The sequence below is a fragment of the Narcine bancroftii genome, chromosome 7 (assembly GCF_036971445.1).
Source record: "Narcine bancroftii isolate sNarBan1 chromosome 7, sNarBan1.hap1, whole genome shotgun sequence".
In the NCBI taxonomy this organism is placed as follows: domain Eukaryota; kingdom Metazoa; phylum Chordata; class Chondrichthyes; order Torpediniformes; family Narcinidae; genus Narcine; species Narcine bancroftii.
Window position 1 is genome coordinate 100,041,533 of NC_091475.1, and position 27,722 is coordinate 100,069,254.

At 42.5% G+C, this 27,722-nt stretch overlaps 1 long non-coding RNA gene across 7 annotated transcripts; it reads left to right on the top strand.

Moving 5' to 3' along the window:
• The first annotated feature begins 293 nt into the window (after positions 1–293).
• LOC138739915 (uncharacterized) lies at positions 294–27,680 on the top strand. Of its 7 annotated transcripts, XR_011342556.1 has the most exons (6): positions 294–821; positions 1,813–1,852; positions 18,886–19,005; positions 26,402–26,482; positions 27,409–27,498; positions 27,610–27,680. It is a non-coding gene; the product is annotated as an uncharacterized lncRNA (long non-coding RNA). The 7 variants fall into 7 exon arrangements; XR_011342558.1 differs by lacking the exon at positions 1,813–1,852 and having other exon boundaries at positions 295–821; XR_011342559.1 differs by lacking the exon at positions 26,402–26,482 and having other exon boundaries at positions 297–821.
• Positions 27,681–27,722: the final 42 nt, after the last annotated feature.

The following is a 27,722-nucleotide window of genomic DNA, read 5'->3' on the forward strand; positions in this document are numbered from 1 at the left end:
CACACACACACAGACAGACAGACAGACACACACACGCACACAGACAGACAGACAGACAAAGACACACACACACACGCACACAGACAGACAGACAGACACAGACACACACACACACACACACACACACACACACACACACACACACACACACACACACACACACCACTCATGGACATCATATTCACAGTGGCATTTTACTGTGCAGTCTGCCTAGAAATATTTTGCTTCAGCAGATAACTGGGCAGACTTGCACATCTCAGGGATACGTCTTTGTTCTGAGAAAGTCATGGTGCAGAAGTACTGGAGCTCCCCCCTAAGGAGGTGGCAGTACAAACCATGAATTTTACCTTTGCCAGTTCTGAGGTTTTGGTTCTATGGACCCCAGGTGTATGGCCGAACAGAGAGCCACCTGCATCCAAACACAACATACTTCCTGCCCTGACAAGAATAAGGAGCCATAGACTGCCCCTTCCTGGCCTGACATTGAACATTCAAGCCTGCTCTTTGTGACAAAAGCCTGGGTGATCCAGTCACAATGCCACCCCAGTGTTCAACTAACCCTTTACCTGAGTCCTGTTGGGGCAGGAGATGGTGAGCCACGGAATGCCAGGGAAGAGAACAAGTGACATGGTGGGTGTGAGATGCTGTGCAGCTGGCTGCAGAGGGAGGCATTTCACTACACCAGCAGCCAGCTAGGAAGCCATGAGAGCCAACAAAAGCACATCTGGATCTGGACACCAGTGAAGGGGGAAATTGCCTGAGTTCAGAGTCCCAGTTGTTTAGGAAGAGGAGACCAGAAGTTTGCATTTCCACTTGAAGTCGTGAGTTTACCCATGCTAGATGTCCCGTGTCCCTGCTGAATGTGTCCGGATGCTTCCCCACTTCTACCCAGAGCTCCAACCCTAGCTGCTCTCCATTTGCATAACTAAACAAACTTGACAGTGAACTTGGAGAAATAAAAGCACTGGGTTGATTCTCGTACTACTGAAAAAAAATTAATGGGGACAAATTTAGGAAGGTTGTTTATCAAGAATTTTGGTTGACTATTAGCTGGAAATTAATTTGCCATCATTGTTAATTTCTTTATCTTTTTGCTTTCTCTATCTGATTTTATTTTCTTCTTGCTTTGCCCAAATTTTCCCCACTATTTTGCCTGAATTTGAGAGGGCAGTTGCAACATCCCACCCCTCCCCCCCCCCCCCCCCCCCCCGCCTACCTGTGGCAAGGAGGGGTGTTAGACATTTTCTGGTAAATAACTGTGGGTGATGCAATAATGGTTCCCCTACCTCTTAATATTCAACATAGTAGTGATCAAATAATTACTACAGTGCAGCTTGTGAACAACCAATCAGAACCATCAATTCAAATTACCTCTCACAACAGTGTTAAATGCCATTTATACAACTTCCCAAGGCAGAACTCTTCTGCGGTGATTCACTGAAAGAAATTACTTCGTACAAAACTACAGAAAAATGGAACAACCATTGGAAAAATGTGGAGAAAAATACTACAGGGATTTTTGTATATATATAATTCTGACAGATTAATATCTTTTGAAAAGAGAAACCTGGAAGATTTATTAAACATGCAAGCAGGTCTGAGCCCCTGAGTCACTAGTTATACAAAGGAAATAAAACAGGGACTAGAAAAAATTATGTCTGCTGTCCATTCAGTTTAATGGGTAGCTAGTCAGCATTCCTTTAATGTCTGATGTGCATTGTCGCATTTTCTCATGTTTGCCTTTGTGGAACTTCTCACGGGAATATGAATATTTAGAATAAATGTGAGTTTAATTTGTCTTGTATTCCACAGTACGATGGACTCACTTTTCTACTTGCTGGAGGCATCCATGGTAATGTAGATTTAATAGCAAGTTTTTGCACCTTTGAGCACATTTTGTAATTTATTTTAGCCTTTATCATCTCATCTTGTGGGTGTACATCAATATGTATATGAACTAACAAAATCATTTTCAGTGTCCTGCCAACAATAAAGTATGTATGTACTGCTCATTAGTTAAATTTGAGTGCCAATTTCTGCTCATTTTCCTTTTTGATGTCTGCAATTTACAGCATGGGATTTCAAGGTCCTGAATTTCCTCCAGTCATTTGTTGTTAATGCTTTTTGGTTGTTTTTATAGTTGTTTTATTTTTACAAAGTACCTGTTCAGTGGCAGGTATGAATTGTACAATGTATATGACAATAAACTCATTATCATTAGATTGCAATAAAAATATATTTCTGTTGTCCATAATTTGGAGAGGTATTTACCCATATACTTCAAGGCTCTACTGCATGCTTTTTGAAGTAGAAGCAAGAAAGTAAGAACTTTGATAATAACAGCAGGAGGAGGCCATATAGCCCTTCAATCATCTGTTGGTCTTCAGTAAAACAACATCTGAGCCTTCTCCTTTCCACACTCACATACAATCCATATTTCTTTGATTTCTTTATGTCGAATGATTTGTAAATCTCAGCCTTTAATAGAACAAATTTTCTGGAACAATCAATTCTGAAGGTATATAAAGCAAGGTTGTAAACTTAACAACTAAAAAGAACAAATGTTCTCAAAATATTTACCAACCAAAACAAAAGAAAAATTCCTTTGGTGCTCCAGGAAAGGGGTCCAGCTTGCCAACCATGCCCCCTCATTTAGGAATATGCAATTATGCTTGGTATCTCACTTGGCAAGAGTAATGTACTCCTTGTGATTTTTGCTGCATTCTTATCAAGGGATTTGAGGCTTCCATCTATGAATCAACCAGTCCCACAGTAATGGAGGAAATGGTGTGTGCCAACTGAGAAAACCAAAGCAAAAGACAACATAGCTGAATGCCATTAAATTGAGGAAAAACAGCTTTTGATGCAGAACTTTGCTATTGGAGTGGGCGGGTGCTGTAATCTAAGATTCTGAGTCAGATGCCTTTTTATGTTACCTGTGAGGAATTGTTGTGAATGATTTTAAAAAAGGAAATAAAATGGTAAGTGCCAGGTAGTGCATGGAAATACATGTCCCATGTGTTAGTTTGTAAATTTGCTTTTTGAAGTTTTTTAACGTTATCTAGAATTAATCTTAAGAAATGGGAATACCAAATTTTACCCTTCCCTCTCACTGGTTATGTGAGATGTATATGGAGGTCAGTTCTTCAGTGAGATTGAAAACTATTCTGTGGCCTTCTCCTTCCATGCGTTAATCCTTGCCTTTTTTTCATTATTTGTAATGTTATACCTAAATATACTCCTAAATAATAATGGGGAAAGTTATTCCTCTTTTTCTGAGTGGGAAGAGGCAGTACTGTTTTTTTTTAAAGATTTCTAACTTCATTCTGATGCTTTTGATGTGCACTTGCATTAGGTGCAATACTAGTCAATGCTACTCATTTTCTGCACATTTATTCTGTCACATCTCGTTGTCTTTGTTCATGCTCCTGGCCTCTCCCAGAAAAAGATCCAGTTTTTGGGTCTGGAGTGGCAGTACATGGTGTGATGTCGGCTGCTGTCCCTCAGAGGGCCTGGCCCCAGGACAGATTTTCCCCTTTTCCACTGGTGCCCTGTCCCAGGAATTAGTTGGTAATTTACTGGGACAGGGTCCAGTGCAAAAGGAACACTGTTCGAACACTGGCATCAAAAGACGTAATTTCATGCTGGGATTAATTACCTCTAATCCCTACTCATATCCCTAGTGTTTGTTGACACCAGTGTGCTGATAAAACCAGTGGAAAAGGGACAGCAGAAAGTCATTCGTTTCCAGTTGAAGATAGAAGACTCTGATCCCTGGTAGTGTCCCAGTTACGGGTGGCCTAGTAGAAACAGCACAATGGGCTTCCTATCCCGGGACACTGCACAGCCAATTGACTGGGATGCCAGTGGAAAAGGGACTATTGAAAATCTTTGGCTTGTGGCGGCCCGCAATTGCTGGCACATCGCGTGGCAGCAGATGCGGACAGAGATCGCTAAAGCGACTTTCAGGACAACAAATCAGCGGGGGTAGAAGCTGGGACAGCATCAGACCAATAGACCTAAAATGGCATTGGTGAAGCTGCCCAGCTAACTCAGCAGAAACAGGCTGGGGAAGAAGGGCATTCATATGCATGGCTGTTCCAGTCGGCACAGGTACTACCACCCTCTTGTGCAACGTGGCCATCAGGCAGGTCTGACCTATTGTCCCAACGGCATAGAGGTGACGAGTATTTGACTTCATCCACTGGCTGGCACACTCATCCATCAGCACTATGGTCTGGCTGGTGGCCAGCAAGTACATGTGGCATGAATTGCAGAAACAAGTTCGGGAGTGGGCCAAGGCGTGTACTCAGTGCCAAACTGCCAAAGTTCAGCGACACACCAAGGTCCCCCCACAGCATTTCAAGAGAACAGAACGCAGGTTTGACCACATTCCCCTGGCCGACACATCCTCCAGGTTCTGTGACAAAGCACTCCTCTCATCCTGGATTGCAAGATTCGGACTGCCGCAGCACATCACTTCTGACCGAGGCGCACAGTTCACCTCCAGATTGTGGACTGACATTGCCAACCTGCGGGGCGCTCATATGACGGAATATCACCAGCAAGCCAACAGCATAGTGGTGCATTTCCACAGGCACTTCAAGACTGTCCTCATGACCAGACTCAAGGGCCCCAACTGGGTGGATGAGCTACCATGGGCACTACTGGGTATCTGAACAGTGCCAAAAGAAGACCTCCATGCATCTCCACTGAACTCGTCTACAGAGTCCCACTCATGGTTCCCGCGGATTTCGTTCCACAGGCCAGAGGACAGCAGGAGGAGACAACCTGGACAGGCTGTGCGAAAAGGTCGGTAACCTGGCTCTGATCACACCCTCCAGACATGGACAAGCCAAGTCCAACATCCCCAAAGAACTCAAGGACTATAAGTACATTTTGTACGCTGAGGACCACACTGTTCACTACTGCAGAAGCCATACAAAGGTCCCTTTCTGGAACAATGGAGCCACCTTCGAGCTGGACATCAGTGGTAAACCAAAGGTCTTCACTACAGATAGACTCAAGCCTGCCCACACAGACCCAGCAGAACCCAAGGAGCCACCAATACCTCAACGCAGAGGCAAATCACAAAAGACTTTAGGGATTATACCTATGGACACTATAGACTGTAACACCAGTTCTGGGTGGGGCCATGTGGCGGCCCACAATCGGGGAGATCGGGCCGGCACATCGCACGGCAGCAGATGTGGACAGAGATCGCTAAATCGACTCCCAGGACAATGAACCGGCGGAGGTAGAAGCTGGGACAGCATCAGACCAACAGCATTAAAATGGCGTTGGTCAAACTGCCCAGCTAACTCAGCGGAAACAGGATGGGGAAGGAGGGCCTTCATATGCATGGATGTTCCCGCCCGCTATTGTTATTCATATGGATGACTCAGTCAATCAGCAAAGACGGTGGGAACTTGAACAGCATAAAAGCAGCCTTTCCAGCCCTAATAAAGTAGTGAGCTTAACCTGCCACACTGTGTGTGTGTGTGTGTGTGTTTCTTTGTAGCGGTCGGCTACAGGCTGATGTCAAAGCTAGGGATAGAAGTTTATCTCCTCAAAACTGTCAGAAGTTTGTAACTGCTTTTAAATGTTATTCAAATTCAGAGACATTCTAAAAATTGCAAGAAATAATACATAAAAATTAAATAAAATTAAAATCACCTCTTTAAAAATAAAATGAATTAAAATACCAAAATAATTGAATACATTAAAATATAACCAGTGAAAAATGAAACACTTTCACTTTTCATTAAAATCCTTGGATGGGACAGTCCCTTTCATAGAATGTGAAAGGGTAGAATGCCCTACAATGTTTACACTAATCATAATGCTCAAATTAAAATAAAACTTTGTTGTTTGCACATAAAGCACATCCCTCCATTCACTGCATATTCCTGTGTCTATCTGAAATCTGCTTGAATGCTACTATTGTAACTGCTTTCTCTCTACCCCTGGCAGCCTGTTCCCCCAGGCACCCACCCCTCTCTGTGGAGAAAAAAATCATCCTGCATATGTCCTATAAACACCCTCCCCCACCCAAATGGAAAGAGCATGGCAACCCTGCACCAGGTTTGCTTAGCCTACCAGTGGACAATCAGACTCCTCAGGATGACATTTGCTCCCTCATTCTCAGAAACCTTCTGCTGAAAGTATTCAATTGTATTGAGGATGTGGTACTTGGTGACTTCTACAAGTATGAGAAGTGAGAAAAGTGTAAGGGTATGCTACCTTCCCAGTAGCATCTGAGAAGACTGCCTCTGTGGAATCTTGAGCCTAAACTTCTTGGGATCCAGTTAGATCAGTGGTTTTTAAACTGCTCCCTCAACTCACATTCCACTTTAGGTAATCCCTATGCCATCGGTGCTCTGTTATTGGTAAGGGATTGCTTAAGGTAGTTGGTGAGTAGGAAGCAAAAGTTGAGAACTACTGCTGTAGACCCAATTGTTACTGAAATATTTTGCTTGATAAAAATTGTCATTGGTCCATTTCCTTTGGAGTTATAAAACCGCGCACATAACAAGTCAAACAGTGGTTTTCAAACCTTTTTCTTTCCACTCACATACCACCTAAAACAATCCCTCACTAATCTCAGGGCCCCTATGGCATAGGGATTTCTTAAGGAGGAATGTGAGTTTAGAGCACGGTTTGAAAAGCACTGATTTAGATCATGTCAACCGCCCTTTTCCTCAATTAACCATCTGCTGTAAGACCTGGCATAAAACCTGGTTTACTAAGCAGCAGTAATCCTTCCTTCCTGTCCTATTTGTTTCAGACACTTTGAGGCAGTTGAAATACACTACCTGAAAAATCCTTCAGATTAACAACCTCCAGAATTGCTAGTTTTCTTCAGTAGATTCTGAGATCACTGAGAATTACATAAAATATTAACTGTGACATTTGATTCTTTTAATCTATTTTGTGTCAATGCCTTGGGTCCTCTGCAAATTTTCTTTCACCAAACAATCTTGGTGAAACTGACTCTCTAGGTGGGAGGCAACATTCATGGATGAAGTTTGAGAGGCTTTAGAGAGCAATGAATAGCATAGAATGCAGAGCATCCTTCAGACAGGATAAACACTCTGGGCTTTTAAGATCTGATAGCTGGTAATAGTTTACCCATCCGGAAAATCATTTGGGACACAGATTCAGGCCTCAGTGGAATTGTCACATTTGGTATTTCCCAGACAGCACCATATTGTGTTTTATGTTTCTTCCTCAAATCATTGCGCCAGTCAATGATAAGAAGCAAGAAAAAATCAATCAAATCAAATTGAGCAACTGGACTCCTCAAGTTCAAGTTTATTTATCACCCAATTGTACAAGTACAATCCAAAGAAACAGAGTTCTCCAGTCCTCGATGCAACACACCATAAACAAACATACAGAAAGAACATGCATACAGACAAACGATACATATGTACAACACAAATATTAAAATAAATAAATTTTATTGTTAAATATACAGTTGAGTTACAGAGGGGTTGAATGAGCAGTTCATTAGTCATTCAACTGTCTCACTGCCCTGTTGGAAGAACCTGTTTCTCACTCTGAAGGTTCTGGCCCTGATGCTGCTGTATCTCTTTCCTGATGGGAGTACTTGAAAAATACGGTGTGTGTGTGTGTGTGTGTGTGTGTGTGTGTGTGTGTGTGTGTGTGTGTGTGTGTGTGTGTGTGTGTGTGTGTGTGTGTGTGTGTGTGTGTGTGTGTGTGTGTGTGTGTGTGTGTTGGTAGGGGTCCTCACGGATTTTGTGAACCCTCGAAGACACCAATCCTGGTAAATCCCATCTATGGGATTAGGGAGACTCCAGTCATTCTATGACTCTATCTGCCGCTCTTATGGTCCTGTGGATTGATCTCCAATCTGATGCTCTACTCCAACCTAGTGTTAAGGGGGCCAAAGCTGAAAAAAGGTTGACAATTCCAGGTATAGACTCCTATTATAGTGATCATTGCCTTCCTGTTTCATATTTCCACCCACACTGACTCAGTAGACAATACCTCCACAATGTTCTTCCTTTCTGTTTCTGTGATACTATTCCTGATTAGTAATGCTTCTCCCCTCCCTTCATTTATTTCCTTTCCTATCCCTTTTGAAACATCTAAACCTCATTGCCTGCATCAATCAAACCTGTCCTTGTGTCAGCAATTATCTCAGCATTGTAGTTCCATGCAGTGATCCATGATCTGGGTTCATATTTTATTCCACATTCTATTTATATTGAAGTAAATACACTTCAATTCTTCCAATTTTCATTTATGTCCCCTCCATTGCTTGTTCTTCCTCACAATCTTACTGCATGTTGCATCAACCTTTCCTCCATCCCAAACAGCCATAGTAAACCTTTCCACCAGGATACTGGTTCCTTTCTAATTCAGGTGTAACCCTTCCTTTATGTGCAGATCTTACCTTCCCCATAAGAGATCTGATCCTGAAATGGAAACCCTGCTCCTGTACCAATTTTACAATCATGCATTCATCTGCCATATCATCTTATTCTTGCCATCTCTGGCATGTGTCACAGGCAGCAATCCTGAGATTATTACCCTTTAGATCCTGTCTTTCAGCTTCCTGTATCCAGAGACCTGCACCCTGCAGCTTTGACCTGGGCTTAATTTATTCCTTGCAACACATAAGACATTTAAATAATGCAGGATTTGGTACATGTAGTACAATACCATCCCCACACCAGTATCCAAAGCAGTGTATTTATCTTTGAGGGGATCAGCCACTTGTGTACCCTGAATTACCTGCCTGCTTACTTTGCCATTCCCTCTACTGACAGTCACCCATCTACCTGCCATTGCAGCTTCAATTTGACTGCCACCCTGTAATTCTATGAACTGCTCATTCTCCCATACAAGCTGAAGGTCATTGAGCTACAACTTCATTTCCCGAACCCAGTCTGCAAGGAACCATAACTCGAAGAACCTAGAGAAATATGGCAATCAAGGAGCTGGCAAGTCTCCCAGAATACACACCTGACAAGATGAATGCTCCACTAACCTTTTTGTCCACTCTGACTATTCTACTTTGGCAAAGAATAAATAATAATTATATCTCACCAGAGTCTTACCTTAGTATCTATCTCTTCTTGCTGAAGCCTCTTGACCTAAAGACTCAACTCACCATTCCAACTCTGGCCAACTTACACAATGGCCCCTCCCAGGATGACTACTCTGCTTAGACCTTTCACCTCATTAAACTGCCTCACTCTCCAACTCCTGTTCACTGAAAAAGCAGATCATGTACTTCAAGAATTGGGTAGAGCTCACTCCTTCTTGCACATCAATGGCGATCTTATGGGACAGCATATATCTTCAAGTTCTTGGAAGTAAACCTTTCTAATGGCCTAACTTGGACTATCTACATTGTTGCATTTGTAATGAAGGTCCACCAATATCTCTAATTTCTAAGGTGACTGAGGAATTTTGGCATAACCTCCATGTTTCTCAACAACTTCTACCAGTGCACCATCAGAAGCATCCTAACTTCATGCATCATAAAATGGACCGAAATTACTTTGTTCCAAATCTGAAAAAGCTGCAGAAGATGAAGAATGTAGCTCCGAGCATCACACAAATCTTCCTGGTCTCTGAAATGATTCTCGTTCTTGTTTTTAATAATGATGTTGGATTAGTTGGAGACACTTTGTTTGCTTTTGCAGAGTTTGTATTTTGTGTACATGGCAATAAATTGGATCAGTCAGCTTCATTTACACTTCCTGCTGCTTGGAAAGGCAGCCAACATACTGAAAGGCCCATTCCATCCCAGCCACCATCTCTTCTCCTTTCTCTCATCAGGGAGAAGGTTTAAGAGTATGAACAGATTCAATGACAGTTTCTTTCCAGGGGCCGTCAGCCTCCTGAATGAACCTCACATTAGTGATTGCATGATGCCCTTGGTATGTACTAATTACACACTATCATATGCTCTTGCATTTCTAGTTGCACTGCAGTTGAATTGCTGGGCTGCTCACAAAACAAACCCTTCTTACTGTCTTGGTTCTTCTTTTCTTTGGCTTGGCTTCGCGGACGAAGATTTATGGAGGGGGTAAAAAGTCCACGTCAGCTGCAGGCTCGTTTGTGGCTGACCAGTCCGATGCGGGACAGGCAGACACGATTGCAGCGGTTGCAAGGGAAAATTGGTTGGTTGGGGTTGGGTGTTGGGTTTTTCCTCCTTTGCCTTTTGTCAGTGAGGTGGGCTCTGCGGTCTTCTTCAAAGGAGGCTGCTGCCCGCCAAACTGTGAGGCGCCAAGATGCACGGTTTGAGGCATTATCAGCCCACTGGCGGTGGTCAATGTGGCAGGCACCAAGAGATTTCTTTAGGCAGTCCTTGTACCTTTTCTTTGGTGCACCTCTGTCACGGTGGCCAGTGGAGAGCTCGCCATATAATACGATCTTGGGAAGGCGATGGTCCTCCATTCTGGAGACGTGACCCATCCAGCGCAGCTGGATCTTCAGCAGCGTGGACTCGATGCTGTCGACCTCTGCCATCTCGAGTACCTCGACGTTAGGGGTGTGAGCGCTCCAATGGATGTTGAGGATGGAGCGGAGACAACGCTGGTGGAAGCGTTCTAGGAGCCGTAGGTGGTGCCGGTAGAGGACCCATGATTCGGAGCCGAACAGGAGTGTGGGTATGACAACGGCTCTGTATACACTTATCTTTGTGAGGTTTTTCAGTTGGTTGTTTTTCCAGACTCTTTTGTGTAGTCTTCCAAAGGCGCTATTTGCCTTGGCGAGTCTGTTGTCTATCTCATTGTCGATCCTTGCATCTGATGAAATGGTGCAGCCGAGATAGGTAAACTGGTTGACCGTTTTGAGTTTTGTGTGCCCGATGGAGATGTGGGGGGGCTGGTAGTCATGGTGGGGAGCTGGCTGATGGAGGACCTCAGTTTTCTTCAGGCTGACTTCCAGGCCAAACATTTTGGCAGTTTCCGCAAAGCAGGACGTCAAGCGCTGAAGAGCTGGCTCTGAATGGGCAACTAAAGCGGCATCATCTGCAAAGAGTAGTTCACGGACAAGTTTCTCTTGTGTCTTGGTGTGAGCTTGCAGGCGCCTCAGATTGAAGAGACTGCCATCCGTGCGGTACCGGACGTAAACAGCGTCTTCATTGTTGGGGTCTTTCATGGCTTGGTTCAGCATCATGCTGAAGAAGATTGAAAAGAGGGTTGGTGCGAGAACACAGCCTTGCTTCACGCCATTGTTAATGGAGAAGGGTTCAGAGAGCTCATTGCTGTATCTGACCCGACCTTGTTGGTTTTCGTGCAGTTGGATAATCATGTTGAGGAACTTTGGGGGACATCCGATGCGCTCTAGTATTTGCCAAAGCCCTTTCCTGCTCACGGTGTCGAAGGCTTTGGTGAGGTCAACAAAGGTGATGTAGAGTCCTTTGTTTTGTTCTCTACACTTTTCTTGGAGCTGTCTGAGGGCAAAGACCATGTCAGTGGTTCCTCTGTTAGCGCGAAAGCCGCACTGTGATTCTGGGAGAATATTCTCAGCGACACTAGGTATTATTCTATTTAGTAGAATCCTAGCGAAGATTTTGCCTGCAATGGAGAGCAACGTGATTCCCCTGTAGTTTGAGCAGTCTGATTTCTCGCCTTTGTTTTTGTACAGGGTGATGATGGTGGCATCACGAAGATCCTGAGGCAGTTTACCTTGGTCCCAACAAAGCTTGAAAAACTCATGCAGTTTGGCATGCAGAGTTTTGCCGCCAGCCTTCCAGACTTCTGGGGGGATTCCATCCATACCTGCTGCTTTGCCACTTTTCAGTTGTTCGATTGCCTTATATGTCTCATCCAGGGTGGGAACCTCATCCAGCTCTAGCCTTAGGGGCTGTTGAGGGAGCTGGAGCAGGGCGGAATCTTGGACTGAGCGGTTGGTACTGAAAAGAGATTGGAAGTGTTCTGACCATCGGTTGAGGATGGAGATCTTGTCGCTGAGGAGGACTTTGCCGTCTGAGCTGCGCAGCGGGCTTTGGACTTGGGGTGAGGGGCCGTACACAGCCTTTAGAGCCTCGTAGAAACCCCTGAAGTCGCCAATGTCCGCGCTGAGCTGTGTTCGTTTGGCGAGGCTAGTCCACCACTCATTTTGGATCTCCCGGAGTTTGCGCTGAAGATGGCTGCATGCGCGACGGAAGGCTTGATTCTTCTCTGGACAGGACGGCTTTGTAAGGTGAGCCTGGTGGGCAGCTCGCTTCTTTGCCAGCAGCTCCTGGATTTCCTGGCTGTTTTCGTCAAACCAGTCCTTGTTTTTCCTGGAGGAGAAGCCCAGTACCTCTTCAGTGGATTGCAGTATGGTAGTCTTCAACTGATCCCAGAGGGTTTCAGGGGACGGGTCCGTGAGGCGGGTTGCAACGTCGAGCTTTGCTTTGAGGTTTGCCTGGAAGTTTCCTCTCGCTTCGTCTGACTGCAGTTTTCCAACATTGAATCTCTTTCTGGGGGCTTTATTGTTCCTGGGCTTTGGCTTGAAGTGAAGGTTGAGCTTGCAGCGAACCAGTCGGTGGTCAGTGTGGCATTCCGCGCTAGGCATGACCCTGGTGTGGAGCACATCTTGTTTGTCACTTTCTCGCACCAGGATGTAGTCCAGGAGGTGCCAGTGTTTGGATCGGGGATGCATCCAGGTGGTCTTAAGGCTGTCCCTCTGCTGAAAAAGGGTGTTTGTAATGACAAGCTGCTGTTCTGCGCAGAGCTCCAACAGGAGGCGCCCATTGTCGTTGCACTTGCCGACGCCATGCTTGCCCAGGATTCCTGGCCAGGTTTCTGAGTCTTTGCCGACACGAGCGTTGAAGTCGCCCAGGATGACAACCTTGTCGGCTGTAGGGGTACGTTGGATGAGGTTGCGCAGGTCGGTGTAGAACTTGTTCTTTTCTGCTGGTTCCGCCTGGAGGGTTGGAGCATAGACACTGATGAGATTGATGTGACGCTTGTTTTGAAGTGGGAGTCGCATGGACATGATTCGGTCCGAGAGGCCTGTCGGAAGGTTTTCGAGTTTGGAGGCAATGAAGCTCTTGACCATGAAGCCTACACCAGATAGGCATCGTTCATCCGAAGGCTTGCCAGACCAGCAGAGTGTGTAGCCCGCGCCGCGTTCTTGGAAGCTGCCTACATCTGCCAGGCGGACTTCACTGAGAGCGGCTATGTCGATGTCAAGTCTGAGGAGTTCATGTGCAATGAGGGCAGACCGACGTTCAGGTCGATGGCTGTCAGTCTTATCTAGCATGGTTCTGATGTTCCAGCATGCTAGCTTGAGTTTGTGAGCATCTTTTGAGGGGGAGGACGTGGAGGGGGAGGACGTGGAGGGGGAGGACGTGGAGGGGGAGGACGTGGAGGGGGAGGACGTGGACCTGTCCTCGGGCCTGCGCAAAGGAGCTTTTAGGTGGAGTGCAGTGCGCGCAGTACTGGCCCCACCCTTTACACCCATGGTTCGTGTGCCGTGGCCAAGCAAGCTGGGACGTGGCAGCGAGGTCCTTGGGTCGTAGGTTTTATATCGGAGTGGCCTTCTCCTATGCAGGTTTCTTACCCGGGCTGGAGGGGCCTGCCTCCCCTCCTAGGTCGGTCCATACTGCCCGGACCGGGGCCTCCGTCTGCCTCACTCGACCAAGGCCGGGGCCGCCGTCTCCCCCTTGCTCCTGCCCGTATCGGGGCCGCCGCCGTCTACCCTTCGCCCGGACCGGGGCCGGGGCCGCTGCTGCTCTCCCTGTGCCCGGACTGGGGCCGCCGCCTCCCACTCCCTGTCCGGACCGGGGCCTCCGCCTGCCTCACTCGACCGAGGCCGGGGCCGCCGTCTCCCCCTTGCTCCTGCCCGTATCGGGGCCGCCGCCGTCTACCCTTCGCCCGGACCGGGGCCGGGGCCGCCGCTGCTCTCCCTGTGCCCGGACTGGGGCCGCCGCCTCCCCCTTGCTCCTGCCCGTATCGGGGCCGCCCCGTATCGGGGCCGCCGCCGCCGCCGCCGAAACCTGATTACAGCATTTGAAGAATAGAATTCGACGACATCTTTGTAAAAACACTTTGCCCTTGAGCAGCACATACTGCGTGGGCCAATTTTTTCATCTTTGCACATTCTGCAATAAATGCTGTTCCCACTCCTAATGATCCTATCCCATTAATAAATAAATAGAGAAAACCAAGTCCCTATACTTTCTCTTGTAATTTGTTCTCTTTTTGAAAGTAATCTGTAAGGCCAAAAATAAAAGAAGTTACTGGGTGATTATAAATGATTCCAATATCATTTTTATTTTGTGTTTTGTGAGTGACATTAATTTGTCTTGGTGTGCTGACCTCACATTATAGTATGAGTTTAGTTTACTGTGTAACAGGCATATGCAATAATCCCAGCACCTCTCAGCCCGAACCACATGCTCAGCCTTATAGAATATCAATTAGGCTGGAACATATTGCAAGGTTGTAATACATTCATGAAGATTCAGATGGGATTGAAAGCAGGAAAAGCAAATCTAAAATGGTTTGTGAATATCAGATTGAGTTGTAGCTCAGATTTCCTGGCTTCAAGCTAGAGCAGAAACTAACTGCTCTTGCAACTGAGAAGTCTTAAGTTTTTCTGTATCCTCAAATCAGTTTGAATTATTTTGTGTTATATGTGCAGTGTTCCCATGAAATGGTTTGATATGCATTATATAATGGAGAAATAATGGACAGCAGTTTTCTGCACTGCATCCCTGTGTATTAAGTGTGAATGGTATTGTACTACATGTACCAAATCCTGCATTATTTAAATGTCTTATGTGTTGCAAGGAATAAATTAAGCCAATGGGGATAACACCATTTTATTTTGAATTGCATGTGCAATCTGTAAATCCAGATTGACCTGTCATCTGCCACTATTCACCACATAGGCTTTTCTCATTTGTTTGTGCCTGTTGGCAGAATGATGAGGTACAGCTGCATACCGAATAAAGGACTGAAACCCTGACTCTCTGTGAGCCACATTTCTGGCAGCAATGATGTTGGTACTCTCTGAGGCTGATCTTGCTAAGAATCCTGTTGATGGGAATGAGTCATACACTACTTAAAACATTAGTTCCTGTCTCCCATGTATTGGGATATCTGATCAGCTAAATAAGAGCCTATTCTGGCTTTCATTCTCCTACAATGGTTTTAAATCGGCTTTGTTTTTGTTAAGAGTGGGTGAATAATACATTTTCAATGGAATGAAGGCCCCTCTTTTCCAAGTGCCCAGCTGTGACTTATATTGAATACATGCAATAAATAAGCTTACATTTATATTTACATTTTGGTCTGGAGAAATGGGAATTTCTTCAGTAGCTTCTCTCTGACTCTTTGTTCCCTTTCTTGTGAAAAATAAATAAAATCCTTTTGCATGAACATGAAACCCCAGCTTGGAATTGATTCCAAACTTATTTGGAGGTTACCTTTGGAATATCGTGTGCCGTTCTGGTTGCCCCATTACACAAAGGATGTAAAGGTCAGAGAAGCGACTTAGCAGGACCAGAGTAGATGAGCTGTAAGGAGAGATTGGACAACTTGATTTGTTTTCTCTGGTGCTTTGGAGGTAACCTGATAGAATTATAAAATTATGAGAGGTATCAATAAAATAGAGCCATAATCTTTTTCACAGGGACATGCATTTAAGGTGAGGAAGGCAAAGTTTGGAAGAAATGTGTTGACCAGGTCTTTTACACAGAGAATAGGAGATGCTTGGAATGGACTGTCAGAGGTAATAGTAGAAGCAAATAAAATGGTAGCATTTAAGAGGTTTTTAGATAGATACACAAATATGCAAGGAATAGAGAGGTGTGGATCATGTGCAGACAGAAGAGATTTGGTTTAATTTTACATTGTGTAAGGCACAGATATCATGGGCTGAAGGTTAGTTCCTGTGCTGTACTGTTCTGTGTTCTATGTTTCTGTTTCTGAGCCCTGATGTATGATTATATGGATTCAGGAAATAATCAGTAACAGGACAAGTAATTATTACAGGAACAATGGATGAGATGAATAATGCAAATATTCTTAGATATTTAGAGTTTAACTCTTGATTGACCATCCTCCACTTTCTCCCAATAGGTGTAATTTTCCATCTTCTGTTGATAAGCCATGTGTTGCTAATCTTTTCATGGTCAGTCAGTGAAGTTTATAATTCCAGTGAGATGAAGGGGTTCATTGTGTTTGTTCTCTAGATGAAATAATAAACCCTGCAAACCTAAAAATAACAAAAATCCTCTGAAGTAAGTTGCCTTTTTAGATGAGACACTGAACTGAGATCCCATAAGTAGAAAAACTGCCTGACACCATCTTCAAGAAAGGCATCCTCAATAATTAATGGTCATTGGTAACAACAGCAGCTTCTCTCATTATTGTCACACTGATTATTTTTTGCAGGATTTTGCCATGTGCAAATTATCTGGTGTAGTATTTGGCCACACTTCTAAAGTAGCCCTCAGCAACAGCTTGAGGTCTTTATAAGTACAAATGCAGCATATAACTGAAAGCCTTTCTTTTTTTCAAATTGAATGACCTTCCAATTCAGAGTCAAGAACTCCCTTTGTTTAAATTGCTAAATAATTAAATGCATTGATTTTAAAATCGGTGGCTCCGGGTTGTTTTTTTATCCCGAATCATATTTGAAATATAGTTGTAGAACCTGCCAAATTTGCTCAATAAACCTCAAGTGTAAATATTGGAAATAATTTCCTAAACCATGTGGCATGCAGTTTGTATTCACTCAGACTGTTTCTCTTCAATGTTTTTTTGGCTCAGACTCAACCTCCTTGGCGACACACTGCATGGGATTTGGATGACTTAAAGTACTGACGTCCTTTACGGCATGCTGCTCGCTTCATTTTTCCTGCCAGGGTATCAGTTCCAGATTACAATCTTACTGGAGCTTTCGTAGGTCTTGACATTGCTCAAACTGTCTGGTAATTGACAGATGAAATCACTGATGTGACTTCCCATGAGCAAAGTATTCCTTTGAACAGCTGCCAATGGAATAAACTATTTCCCCTCGGAGTCTGGGTATTACACAGCTGCTTCTGGGTCTATTTTTTGGCAACTCATCTGACCTGTCATACGGAAGGTTATGTCAACAGACCAGTCCATTAGAGCAAAGGAATAATTTAGGAGTCAAGTTGCCATGAGGTTAGTTATTCACAGTTATGAGGTTAGATATTCACAGTTATGAGGTTAGTTATTCACAGTTACGAGGTTAGTTATTCACAGTTATGAGGTTAGTTATTCACAGTTACGAGGTTAGTTATTCACAGTTACGAGGTTAGTTATTCACAGTTACGAGGTTAGTTATTCACAGTTACGAGGTTAGTTATTCACAGTTACGAGGCTGGTTATTCACAGTTACGAGGCTAGTTATTCGCAGTTATGAGGTTAGTTATTCACAGTTACGAGGCTAGTTATTCACATTTACGAGGTTAGTTATTCACAGTTACGAGGTTAGTTATTCACAGTTACGAGGTTAGTTATTCACAGTTACGAGGTTAGTTATTCACAGTTACGAGGTTAGTTATTCACAGTTATGAAATTAGTTATTCACAGTTATGAGGTTAGTTATTCACAGTTATGAGGTTAGTTATGCCAGACATGGGTGTAAAAGTGGCCTGGCAGTTTCTTCCTTTGAATCATTTTCATTCAACTCCTACCTGCACCATGGTCAGAGGAAGGGCAGATGGAAAATTTTAATATCGTGATCACATACTCAGTGTATTAATATGTAAATGATTAATTAACTTTTTGAAAAATTGTAATTTTCACATTAATTTATGTTAAGCCTTCAGTGGCTGACTAAATTAGAAAAGATCTTGATTTTAAATAAAATCTGGTATTCGATCATCAGTTCAGTATCTTCATGGTGTCACGAAGATCAAAGCACTTGAACCCTGAAAGAAAAAGGTTCTATTGCAGAATTTACGTAACACCCATGTTTTCAAATGCCATCAACAGGAATTATTGTATGGAAATTTTGAATGTAGAATGAAATAATATTAAATTAGAGAACCTTGCAGTGCTGCCTGACTGATTTTTAATTTGTGTTTTATTTTAATTTTTCCAAATAACTATTGCCAAGCATGTCCATAATGTGTATTTATTCGGAAAAGTGACTTAAATAGGACTGTCAAAATCTTCTAAACAGCCTTACAACATTCTAGTCACCAGTTTTGTTTCCTTAAAAAAAGTGAGTATTATTACAATTAATAGATTGTAATGAGTGTTCTTTGTAAGCTTTGAAATAGGGACTAAACTTGATTGACATGAACAGATCTGGGGGTCTGTTCATTAAATGGTATTTTAGTGTCCACTTTGCTTATGGCTAAATAACTAAAATGCCTTTGGATGTCAATATGATTCATTAATTGTCTAAAAAATTATGATTATGCCAGTCTGGTGCTTGATAAATTCAGAATCTTGATATTATAACATCAAATACATTATCTTGCACTATTGATCAAAAGTAGAGGCTTGAAGTACTTTGTCTCAAGGATGCTTGGAAATGTTTATTTTTTTTATGTAGAAAAATTCCTTTGAAATCACAGAAGCATTGAAATAATTAAACTGTTGTAAACTTATAATGAAGAGATGAGTTACCAAGTCTCAGCCCATGACCCAGGTCCACAAGAAGGTGAACAAGAAAATCTGCACATGCTGGGGTCTTGTGAGTACTCAAGAGAGCTGGAGAAACTTAACAGGTCACCCAAGTATCTATAGGAAGTCAAACACAATCAATGTCTTGGGGCTCCTGACTATTTTAATCCATACCCTACATTCAGGATCCAGAGGGTATTAATCTTTTCCCCTAGTTACATGGAATTATGCTAAGGACACATTGAAGAAATGGGTTTCTGCTGTAGAACTTATATCTTTGATCTTTTCCCTCCAGCATTGTACTGCTGAGCCATTCATTGTGTGGTGTGGTTTGCCCTGACTGCACTTCCTCAGGAAATCCACTTTCAAACTGTTCAGAAATAAAAGGTGGTTGGAGACCAAAATGTCATCAGAGGTAACCTCAAATACCTACTTGGTATTTTAAAAAAAATCTGCTGCCTATCACACAGCTTCTCTCAGACTGTACTCCTTTAATATAAGAGATGACCGCAGATAATTAACTGATCCTAGACTCCAGAATACCTTAAGTTCAAACATTTCATCACTGACCTCCGTGAATTCAGCAGGCAAATGCTAAAGAGCTGAGGATCCCTCCTTATATTTATCTGTCCTTATTAAAATCTTTGCATATTGGTTATTTGCAATATTTTTTCATTATATAGTCTGGCAGATTGGCTCAGGATGTTTTCTTGTGTTAAAACTGCTTTTCAAGAAGTGGCTGTCATTGTTAGAGGACGAGTGGACATTTTGTTTATGTCTTTGGAGTTATGTTATTCATGCTGCTATTGAAGTCCTCACACTTACCCTCATTTTTATACTCTGACATGATGCCTTTTTAAAGCATCTGTTCATTTTATCCTCTGTGTTTCTTGGTTATGTTGAAGGTTAATCTTTGTTTCACTTATTTAACTAAAAATACTCGCTGAGCAATTTGTTCCACACAAAACCATTTAGCTTAATGATTATTAATTCCATAATTATTCATGTTGTGCCAAGAATAATTCCACTAATTATTACTATACATCTTACTTCATGCTTTTGATTTTCATTATACCCTTCTCAAAACATTTAATTTTCAAGTTCAAATTGTTTCTTTGGACTGCTAAGTTCAATTTAGCATTTGGTTTTCATTAATGAAATATGATTTAGGCTATTAAAAAACAGTTGCAAAATTTTCAATGAACAACTGTTACTTAGACATGCCCTTGTCTATTTGATTTCAGTGATAATTTGAGCTGTTGAAGGATGAGAGTGAAATGTTCCATGCACTTCATAAGGCACCTGGGATTTGAATGAGCAGGATTCTATCCAATCAGGCCAGAGGGATATTGAAGTAACAACATATGATGGAAATTTGTAAAAACAAGTCAAAATTATGAAATGCTCAAAAAGTTTAGAATATCCCTGGAGTAAGAAACAGTTAACATTTCATTAGGATTAGGAAAAGTTGCAAAATGAACCTGAAATAATTCAAGATTCAATATTCTTTTATTGTTATTGAATAAAATAGAAAATGCAATATTACATAAAATTTCCTTTAGACTGCCATAAGGCAAAGTGTTTCCATTGGTATTGCCTGGCGACCCTTACAGTAAGAGAAAGAAAAACAAAAGAGAGTCTCTTTAGAGTCGCTGACTCCAGCCGAGCTCCAGATCTAAGTCTACATTATGATCAGGAAGCCTTCAGCGCCTGAGGCCCTTTGGGAGGCCTTCTTGCCCTCAGTACCCTGGTTTCTAGTCTGCTGCTGTGATCACTGACTTGTCAAGTCATCTCCATCTGAACGGGGGATGTTGTCCCCATTTCTAGTCCCCTGTGCCAGTCCACTGCTCCCAACCCCTTGAGGCTGCTGCCAGCACAGGCCCTGCTATCTTGGGAACAGACCCTGTGATTGCAGGATTTTAAATAAAAGCCTGTATAGGACCACCAGCAAAAGAACTGGGTGGTTGGACCCTACCAAGCAGCACTGTCTCTCTGCTCCCCACTCTCTCCAGGTCTGCACCATCAGCAGTTCTGTCATTACAGAGAAATGGAGAAACTGCAGAGAAGTGAAGGAATGACAGATAGAAGAAATGAGAAGAACCATGGAAACCCTTTGGTCCAACTCAACCATATTGAGCAGTTCTCATTTACCTTCATTTTGCCCATATTCCTCTAAATATTTCCTATTTGTGAACTTGTCCGTATGTTTTTAATGTTGGAATAGTAATTCTTTGGCAGAATCATGCCATATTCCCAGCATGTTCTTTGTGAAAAAAATGGCCTCTCATGTCCTTTTTTAGTCTTTCCCTTCTCACCTTAAACCAATGCACTCTAGTTTCAAAATCCCCTACCCTGGGGGAACAAAAAAGTATTTATTTATCTTGCCCCTCATTGATGGTATAGACTTCTCCAAGGTTTCTATGCTCCCGGGAGAAAAAAGTCTAAGCCTCTCCTATCTCTCCTTACATCTCAAACCAACCAGTCATGGTCATATCCTTATGAGTTTCTTTCTGCACCCTTTCCAGTCAGCTGACTTTCTTCATATAGATAAATGACAAGAACATCACAAAATGTTTCACGTGTGGTCTCATCAATATCTTCCACAACTGTACCATAACATCTCAACTCTTGTACCCAATTGATGAAGACAAGCATGCCATATGTTTTATTCCCCACTCTGTTTACTTGTGTTGCTATTTTCAGGGAACTGTTGCTCGTACACCTGGACCTCTCTGTTCTACAGAGGCTTGTTATTTTCTGTCTATAACCTGCACGGGTTTAACATTCCAAAATGCATCACTTCAACACTTCCGTCTGTCATTCCTTTGCCCACTTCCCCAATTGATCTAGATCCTGTTGTTACCTCAGACCATCTTCTTCACTATCCACCACAACAACAATTTTTGTGTCATCTGAGATAGTGGAGACCAAGAAACCAGTGATGGCTTTTTTTCCTTCTGAAGGGTGAGAATAAAATCATTTCTAGGCAAGGTGTGAAAGGGATGAGCTGAATAGAATCTGAAATATCAGTAGATAATCCATAAGGAAGATCTTAATCTCCCAATTAATTGTTCCACCCATTCATCCTCTTATTTGCTTTTCAATTTTTCTAATAAATTGTTTTATAACTTAAAGGACAATATCTGATCTTCCAACCAGGCTCACTGCAGTCTCAAGGACTCAAAAATGAATTCACTAATTTCAGATAATTGGCTATGCTATTTTATTTCCAATATTCAATTTTTTTCTCACTCTTTGAATTAATCTCATATTTTCTCCTCATGAGACCTTCTCTAGATATACATTTCTCCCACCGTCATCCAGCTCCACTTGTCATTTAATCTTTCCCGAGTTTCACCTTTTCACAAACTTATTTTTGTTTCTTCCCATTTCTTCACAACTTAAAACCTATTTCATTTTAAACATTCCCTCAGTTCTAATGAGAAGGCATTGGGGTTAATGTTGAGTATTTTCAGATATTCTGTCATGGTCATATCCTTATGAGTTTTTTTTCTGCACCCTGGAAAAGGTGCAGAATTCACTGTCCACTGAAGCAGTGGAGACTACCTCAGTAAATATATTTAAGACAAGGATGGACAGATTTTTACATTATAGAAGAATTGAGGGAAATGGAGAAAAGGCATGTGGGTGGAGATGAACCTATCATCAGACCTGCCATGATCTCATTGAATTACCATCAAAATGGTGGTGCTGCCACTGGTGCCAACCCGTGGAGATGAGGGACCGCAACTCCATGGGGTCCAACTGCCCAGTCCAATTGCTGTTGGCGCTGTACAAGTTTTAAATGGCATCTTAAGATCCCTTATCCACAGAGTCTGGCATAAGATGATGGTGCCTATGATTGGCAGCGGCCACAAGGGGTTTCAGTCTCTGGGCGAGTGGAGGACTGGTATAGGGCACCAGAAAATGGAGACACCACCCCACTCCTGTTTGAGCGGCAACAGAGGAGATTACTCACAGAATGGTTACCAGTGACTGGCTCTGAGGCTGATGAACACACAGGAGGTGAGTTATTGGGTCTCAAGATGAGGTAGAGGTTGATGAATCTGTAGAATTTGCTGTCCACTGAAGCAGTGGAGACTACCTCAGTAAATATATTTAAGACAAGGATGGACAGATTTTTACATTCTAGGAGAATTGAAGGATATGGAGAAAAGGCACGTGGTTGGAGATGAACCTATCATCAGACTTGCCATGATCTCATTGAATGTCAGAGCTGGCTCGACAGGATGGATGGCCTACTCCTGCTCCTATTTCTTATGTTTTTATGTACCCAGGGAACCGGGATACGAGTAAACATAGAAACATAGAAGCTAGGAGCAGGAGTAGGTCATTCGACCCTTCGAGCCTGCTCCGCCATTCAACGAGATCATGGCTGATCTTAAAGTTCAGTACCCCGTCCCCGCCTTCTCTGCGTAACCTTTAATACCCTTATACTGAAGAAATAGATCTAATTCCCTCTTAAATATATTTAATGAACCTCTGGAGGCTTCCTGATCATGTCAGAAGTGTGCAACTGGAGCTCGGGTTGTTGCTGGTTCGGACTGAAGGCTGTATGGCTGTGGATGCTGCAGGAGCACTGGCAGTGGAGCCATGGACATTAAGTGACTGTAGGGGATTCTCATTTGCTTTTCTTTCTCTGGCTCTCAGGAGCACTGGGCAAAATATTTTCTGTTAGCAAATCTTTGCCTTAACCTCAAGGAAATTTTATGTATGATCACATTTTCTGTTTTATTAAATGACAATAAAATAATGTCCTGCATCGGACTTGTCAGCCACAAACGAGCCTGCAGCTGACGTGGACATTACCCCTCCATAAATCTTCGTCCGCGAAGCCAAGCCAAAGAGAAAAGAAGAAGAAAATAATCTTGAATATTGAATTCTAATTTGGAATAATACATTCAAATCAATTTCAGAGAGAAAAACACCAGAAGAAAGAATAGATCAAAAAATAATGAAAGTAACAGAAAGAATTTTTAAAAAGTAAAAATAAAGGTTTATTTAGAAAACTCAAAACTGGAAATGGGGTAATCCACTGCCAGATAAAGGTAACTGGCCATCATATCAGTTGGAATCCTTTTATATGGGTATATAGACTTGAAGATGCTTGATTTAACATTTTGTGGTGAAGTAACTTTGCTCCAACAGTGCAATTGTCGCACTGGTCAGTGCACGGCACAAGTTGCTGCTGCTTTTAGCAAAGCTAATTGTAGAATATTGGAAGTTCTCAGGAACCTTTGGATTTCTACATTTATTTGCACATACGGTCTCACCTGAAGTTGAAGCGATATTTACACTGGAATAAAAATGACTGCCATGAACTGCATTCTACGTTGACTCAACTTTTCAGCCTGGTATGCAGAGAATTTGCCATTTGTCAAATCATTTTCAATCCAATAAAACATGCTCCAATATATCTTACAGGTCTGTTTGGAGAAGGTCTGCTAATTCACACTTTGAGGACAAGGCGTTATTCTAATGAGGCTGATCTAGAGCTGTAGAAACCATTCAGCAACTTATGATGTCTCATTTACCTGCCGCAATTTGGTCATTAATTTGGCAACATAATAGAGTTCCACACAAGTTTATTCTTTCTAAATATTAAGTACAAATTAGTATACATTTTTTTCATTTGACTATTTTATAATTAATATTTACCATTAATAAATATGCTGACATATATTTAAGACAGTCTGACAAGACAGGAGCCCTGCTTTGCAGTGGCAGATCACATGGTTTTTGTTTACTTTCACTTCTTGACATTTGCTATGCCCTTATCATTATGCATTATACAAAACCCTATTTGGAAGAGGCCAAAGCTGCTGCCCCTTGTACACACAATTTAAACACCTGTATAAAATCAGTTTACTTTAATGTACTCAAACAGGTTCGCAGCATCAACATGACTTGGGGTGACTGTGCCAAATGTTTTAATGGATGTATGCTGGAAATTCAATTATTTACAAGCTGCACTTCCAGCAAAGATCAATTGTACTTGGCAAGACCCTATTGCTATGTTTCTTTTCCTGTAAATCATTTGGACGACTATGAAAGGAGAAATCCTCCAGCACCCACTGCCCAATGTCAGGAAGACCTTGCATCTCAAGTTATGCTATTATGCCTTTGAATAAGTCAGTACAATTCCCCAATGTATGATGTAATCAGATTGTTTGCTTTAATTCTATTTCAAGATTTTTGTCATGGGAAGTTACACTTACTGTATCTTTCCTAAAAGCTGTGCCAAAAGAAAAAAAAAACTCTGGACAAAAAAGATTTTGCTTCCTGAATATTTTTGGGTGTATTTTATGGATTTTGGTGACTGATCATGAACATCACCTTAAATTTTTCCTATCACATACAATTATTGAGATATATTTTTGTGATCTTCTGTCATATTATAAGTCTACTTCAAGCAAACAAAATCATGAAATGCAACGTGTTGTTAAAAATTAATTTTCTGCATTCGTACTTCGATGTCTTTCCTGCTGACAAACATGATAAGAGGTTTCACCAGGACATTATGACCATGAAAAAGCAATATCAGTGCAACTGGAATCCATCAATGCTGGCCAACTATTGTTGGTCATTGACAAGTGAGACATCAGATGCTGAGTACAAATGAAAATCAATGGCAAAACATTTCTAGGCCAGTTGTGTCAACATCATTATGCAATTAAACATGCTAAATTCAGTAACATTTAATTTAATGTTTTTCAAACTGCCTAAATATAACAACAAATCAAAAAAAAAAATTTTGAATTTGTTTTCACCCTTGAAGTTGTCTATCATGATCTCCATTTTTTTTTTCCGGAAGAAAAACTTTAAAAAAATTTGTTATTCAATGTTTTGTGCCAGTAGGGGTAACAAGTAAATATCACATTTTTAAGTTAGGAACATAGGAACATAGGAAGTAGGAACAGGAGTAGGCCAAAAATGGCCCATCGAGCCTGCTCCGCCATTCAATACGATCATGGCTGATCTAATTTATGACCTAACTCCAACTACCTGCCTTCTCCCCATATCCCCTAATTCCTCTATCATGTAAAAATTTATCTAACCGATTTTTAAATATGTTTAATGAAGCAGCCTCAACCACTTCCCTGGATAGAGAATTCCAAACATTCAAGCAGTTTGACTGTGTGTTCTCTCAGATTTGTTTCCAATTTGTGTAAAAGTTTGATGATCTGCATTGTACTTGAGCAGATGAATTGAGAACATTGTACAATTTAATAATATGACAAAGTATTGCAAGGTTCATCTCACTCGATTTTAACTCTACGGAGAAATTGACTATAACTTCCTCTAATCACAGTAACTATAGATCCTGTGCTACTTACCTTAAAATATATTAATTGGAAATATAGAAAGTCTTTAATTAAGCAACCAACAGTCTTTGAGATTGACTGAATAAAGTCTGCAAGTCACTGCACCCTGTCTTCTAAAATGTACTGGAGGGTGTTCCCCTTTCCTGGATCCCCTTGGGGATGAAGAACTTGGAACCCGAGCACAACACCTCAACTTTTCTGGAGGTTTCAGCCACTCTCTGTCACATATTGAGAAGTTGCTGGAGAAATGTCTTCACCTTCGTGGCAATTGTCAAATACTGGGCACATCCCACAAGGTTTCCTCATCAGATCAGTGAACTGGATGATTGGATTGACTGTTCTATACAGTTTCATTTGCCAATCCACAATACCAACAGTGCCTTCTGCTGTAGCTATAATAGTTATCTCTACCTTCGCATCATATATCAATCTATTCAGAATGGTTTCTGCATCTTCCATTGACAGTTCCACCTTGCTGATTCCCACCTCACAGATGTATTTCCACACTTCATGAAATGAAGCTTATGAACTGTTCTGCTGCACCAGGTGACTTTATTCACTCTCCCTTGCCACCTCAGCCATATTTTGTAAGAACTTGAAGCACTGTTGGTTCAACACTTACAGAAATCCTGGCCTTGGTTTCCCCCACTGTCCCGGCCCTGGTTTCCCCAGTTTCCCCTGCTGTCCCAGCCCTGGTTTCCCCAGCTGTCCCAGCCCCAGTTTCCCCGGTTGTCCCAGCCCTGTTTATTCCGGCTGTCCTGGCCCTGACTCTTGAGTGTTGCCGCTTACTGTCCTGGCCCTGGTTTCCCCTGCTCCCCCAGCCCCAGTTCCCCCCACTGTCCCGGCCCCAGTTCCCCCCACTGTCCCGGCCCCAGTTCCCCCCACTGTCCCGGCCCCAGTTCCCCCCACTGTCCCGGCCCCAGTTCCCCCCACTGTCCCGGCCCCAGTTCCCCCCACTGTCCCGGCCCCAGTTTCCCCCACTGTCCCAGCTCTGGATCTTGAGTTTAGTGTCTCACTTTCTCTTTTTAAATTTACTGTTTCTCTTACTCACTTTTTTGTTGTTTCCTCTCGAGTCTCCTCCTTTTTTCCCCACATGCTTTTTTTGTCCGTTGTCATTCCTTTTGTCGTTCTTTTTTCACCAAATTTTCACCTCCAATGTCCCTTTTTAGAAATCCTGTGGATTCCATCTTCTGGAGTGTGGAACTTTCATCCTCGTTGCCACTACTGTTCACTTGAGACTCAGAGGAGCTGTAATTCTTTGAAGATAGCACTGAATGGATACTCCCCTTACAACATAACTCCATGTATCTGATGTCACGCACACATGACTTGTTCATGTGCATTCCCATAACACTCCCCGTTCCCCACCCCAACACCCACTTCTGCAAAATCCCTGCTGTATTTAATATGCAGCCACTGTTAATCTCCACTAGTTTAAATTCCCAGCTTGTTCATTTTGTCTTTTTGTGCAGAGATGCCGGTGTGAAGTTCCAGCGAGCTCCAGCAGTACTGCACCCCAGAATACCTATGGCTGCATATATCCCAAGTGATTGTGGGTTGAGGTAAAATGGAACAAAGAAGATCTAATCACTTTCTGTGAACTTTGCACTGTTTCTGACAAAGATTCTCTTTTAATGGCTGTTGCATTGAAAGCTTACTCTCTTTACTTCTAGGGCCTGAGGCATTTGTTACCTCTGCTGCTTCAGGATGGAATGTGAGATTAAACCAAGGTGCTCAGTCGTGAGGTCCTTGTCCTTCATTTACTTGTCTACCCCAATATTGCTGC